This window comes from Schistocerca serialis, chromosome 8 (genome assembly GCF_023864345.2).
Source record: "Schistocerca serialis cubense isolate TAMUIC-IGC-003099 chromosome 8, iqSchSeri2.2, whole genome shotgun sequence".
NCBI lineage: Eukaryota > Metazoa > Arthropoda > Insecta > Orthoptera > Acrididae > Schistocerca > Schistocerca serialis.
This window is the reverse complement of record NC_064645.1, coordinates 608,792,872-608,797,711: the sequence shown is the minus strand read 5'-3', so window position 1 is coordinate 608,797,711 and position 4,840 is coordinate 608,792,872.

The following is a 4,840-nucleotide window of genomic DNA, read 5'->3' as shown; positions in this document are numbered from 1 at the left end:
ATATACCTGTATCGGAGTAGCGTTTCGAACCATGTAAGCTGCAGCAACACCCTCAAACGGAAATCTTGGTCGCCCTTTACGGTAGTCAAGAACTGACAAGGAAGTAGCTGTGAACTTATATCAACCTTGCCAACATTGTGGCTCCCTTAAATCTTTAATGATGAATGTGTCCTCGGAGTCTTTCGCGGTGGCATGCCTGATTAAAACGTTGGCGGTCACTTCAAATGAAACACATGAGCTGTCGATGACTGTCCTGACCATCGTCATTGGGAGTAAAAATCACTGACTACCGCGTCCGTTACGGTGTCCGCTAATGTAGGCGCGACTGCAGCGTCTGGAACTTTCTAGACAGCGCCAACTTGATGAATGCTGGCTTCTTCGGAAGGTTCTAAGTCAGTTTCGTTTCTCTGTCTACTTTTGTGTCCCGTCTCTAAGGACCTCATCGTCGACCGGACTAAAGCCCAACTCTCTCCCTTCCTAGTCTTTCTTTCAAAGCGAAATAATTTATAAAGTCCAGTGAAACGTTGGTTCGACCTCGGGCAATCAAGATGAGCGAGAAGGAAAGTGGTTCTGCGCTGGAGATGGTATCATCGATTTACTATTACTTTCATCTGACCCCTGTGTAGCGATTTATTGCGAATTGCTTTGATATAGACCTGATGTACAGCTTCTCGCAAATCTTCGTCAGCCATTTTACGTCCACTCCTCACAAGTTTTCCATGCATTACAGTCTACAACTATGACACGTCTTTGTTGCTCCTGCAAGTTTCCTAATTTCATGTCACCACCTTCCAAAAGATCACCGTTTCCGCCTTTTGTATCTCTTGGCATACAGCAATGAACTACCAACCAGTCTCTGGCTGTACCAATGTGTTATGTTACGCATCTGAGGCGTGCAATGCCTAAGACCCTCAGAAACAACATATACACTGGTGTATAAAACTTAAGGACGAAAGTAACTCGCTCATGATCTGTCACTGCAACGTATCATAGCTCGATGAAACTTAGACCATTCATAGAAAGAACTCCTATAACACAGCACAGAAGGTAACTCAAAGGTATCATCAGAAATAAAACTTTCAAATTGGCCTATAAAATAACTAAAAATTTACAGAAAAGAAAATTTTTTTAAGTGTGAGTACTGGCTTGCAGTACCAAAAAGAAACAGTTCTTACATGTCAAGTATTAAACTAAAACTCAAGCGATAAAGCCTTAGTCACAAAATCTGTTAACAGAATACATAAAAGGCAAGTCACTATCGGCTGCTCACATGCTACGGTAGCATCAGACTGGGGCGCACGCGTTAGCAATTGTGGGCAGGTGAACATTACACCAATAGTGCCGCATAGTAGCCGCAAACACAAAAAGGTTAACATTCAAAATGTAGACATACGAATTTTACGATGAACATTATTTTGTACATAAACTGAAAGGCAATAATTTTATCTGACAGTAGCAGACACGGTAACAAATTGTCTACATAAGAGCTTGTAAATACAGTTTAAAGGCTGTAAACGTCATTTTAGAAATACGAAGGGAGCCGAATAACCCAACGAGTAGATAAGAATGGTACAACATGAAATGCACTTCATATACACTTTTAAGGAGCAAAAAAAAATATGAGTCGACCAAAAAAGAAAAAATATTTCGGTAACTACACGAGGAAACACGAAATGAAATATCAGGTAACGGCTTTATACCACTGAAGAAGCTTTATTACATTTATGTAGCTGCTCATTAAGAATGAGCCCATCATTACGAGAAAGATGTTTAAAAATTTCTGATTTTTCGAGACCATCCAATCTACGTCCTTTCTTCTCAGTGTATAAAATGATAATGTCGTGAACAGCTTTGGGTGTGCAACCTGTAAACAGAAGGTGGTCGGCAAGAGAAGACTTCTGGGTGCTAGTGCCAGTTTTTCTTAAAAGATATTCTTTACATCTGACTGTAAAGGCACTTCCTATTTGTCCTATGTACTAAGAAGAGCAGGTGTTGCAAAAATCTTATAGACACTGAGGTTTTCAAAGGGGAACTCGATTTTAAATCGTGAATAATTTTTTTTTCAAACCCTTATTGGTTGAAATGGTGACATTACAGATGTATTTATTACGAAGAATGCGTTGAATCTGATAGGAGATGGGTCCCAAGAAAGGAATAGAAAATAACTTCTTCTTTTGGTTGGACTCAATGATAAAGGCGCCGAGCGCAGTAACTCTTTTAACAGTCTTCTTTTTAAGGGTGTCGTCAACTATGGCAGGTTATTAACTGCTAAAAGTTTGATCAAATTAATTTCTTCTTCGAATTCTTCTTTCGAGAGTGGAACAGAAGTAGTTCTGTGAATAGCAGAGTGAAAGAAACCGTTTTTATGAGTTTGAGGGCGCATGGAAGAAGCAGGTACGATCAGGCCGGTATCTGTATCTTTACGAAAAAACATTGAAAGAGATTTTATTTTCTTCTGCAGTTAGCATCAACACAAGAAAGTTCAGTTGGCGGGCCTCGTTTTAGAGTTCACAGGTGAAGGACATTTTCTCGTGAAGTTCATTAGACAGATTTAAAATACGGTCAGTACCATCAATAGGTCATTTATAGATGACTAAAATACCATCGATGTATCAGAAGTAGGTGAAAATGCCCAGTGCTGTAGCTGAGAAAGGGTTGAAGAACTTTTCTTCCAGAAAGTTAATGAAAATGTCAGCAAGGATACCAGCCAACGGATTTCCAATAGCGAGACCATAGGATTGCTGATACAATCGTTCATTAAAATGGAAGTAGCTGTATTTGACTGCGATTGTAATTAGATTCATAAAGATTTGTTCATCTGAAAGTTCTTTTTTGAAATGGCGTAAATTTTTTTCTACGCTCCTAAGTGTTTCTTGCACGGGAACGTTTGTATAAAGATTTTTGATGTCTAGTGAAAACAACTTGGTATCTGTGCTGCATTCTAAATCTTTTATTTCATGAGCTAAAGTGTGGCTATTGGGGTGGAATAATTGTTCTGGAAGACGAAAGATTTTTTCAGAGTTTCATGCAGAAATTTGGCTTAATTATGTTACGCGCTGTTCATACTATTAGAAATTGGGAGTATCGTATGGTTAGGCTTGTGAACTTTGAATTGAGAACGAAGTTTCGGCGGCCTAGGGTACAAGTTGATAAACATTTTCTTATGAAAAGGTTTGGGTAAAAATTTTGCATAACTTATATCTGACCTGACTTCTTTTTGTAATTCCGGAATCGGATCCTCATGCAGTTCCGAAATATTATTTTCATTAAAAAATCTACAGTCAGATATAAAGAACATCTTTTATGAAAAAGTCGCACTAGCACATAGAATTCGTCTTTTGCCGACCACCTTCTGTTCACAGGTTACGCACCCAAAGCTGTTTACGATTTCAACATTTAGCACACTGAGAAGAAAGGCCATAGATCAGATGTTCTCGAAGATTTAGAAATTTTTAAACATCTTCCTCGTAATAATGGACTCATTCGTAATGAGCAGCTACAATTACGTAATAATAGCGTCTTCAATGGTATAAAGCCGTTACATGATATTTTATTTCGTGTTCCCTCGGGTAGTTACCGAAATATTTTTTTCTAGTTAAGTCGACTCATCATTTCCCTGTTTTTTAAAAGTTAATATGAACTGTTTATATGAAGTTTATACGAAATGTTGGGACACGTGAGGCAATATTGACCCTACGACTTATCTTAGAAGATAGACTAAGGAAAGACAAACTTACGTTTCTAGCATTTGCAGACTTAGGGAAAGCTTTTGACAATGTTGACTGGAATACTCTGTTTCAAATTTTGAAGGTGGCAGGGGTCAAACACAGGGAGCGAAAGGCTATTTACAATTTGTACAGAAACCAGATGGCAGTTATAAGAGTCGAGGGGCATGAAAGGGAAGCAGTGGTTGGGAAGACAGTGAGACTGGGTTGTAGCCTATCCCAGATGTTATTCAATCTGTACACTGAGCAAGCAGTAAAGGAAACAAAAGAAAAATTTGGAGTAGGAATTAAAATCCATGGAGAAGAAATAAAAACTTTGAGGTTCGCCGATGACATTGTAATTCTGTCAGAGACAGCAAAGGACCTGGAAGAGGAGTTGAACGGAATGGACAGTGTCTCGAAAGGAAGATATTGAATGAACATCAACAAAAGTAAAACGAGGATAATGGAATGTAGTCGAATTAAATCGGGTGATGCTGAGGGAATTAGATTAAGAAATGAGACACTTAAAGTAGTATATGAGATTTGGTATTTGTGGGGCAAAATAACTGATGATGGCCGAAGTGGAGAGGATATAAAATGTAGACTGGCAATGGCAAAGAAAGCCTTTCTGAAGAAGAGAAATTTGTTAACATCGAGTATAGTTTTAAATGCCAGGAAGTCGTTTCTGAAAGCATTTGTATAGAGTGTAGCCATGTATGGAAGTGAAATGTGGACGACAAATAATTTGGACAAGAAGAGAATAGAATCTTTCGAAATGTGGTGCTACAGAAAAATGCTGAAGATTAGATGGGTAGATCACATAAGTAATGAGGAGTTATTGAATAGATTTGGAGAGAAGAGAAATTTGTGGCACAACTTGACTAGAAGAAGGAGTCGGTTGGTAGGAGATGTTCTGAGGCGTCAAGGGATCACCAGTTTAGTATTGGAGGGTAGCGTGGAGGGTAAAAATCGTAGAGGGAGACCAAGAGATGAATACACTAAGCAGACTAATGTAGGTTGCAGTAGGTACTGGGAGTTAAAGAAGGCTGCACAGGACAGAGTAGCATGGAGAACTGCATCAAACCAGTCTCTGGACTGAAGACCACAACAACATGAACTGCATTTCATGGCCA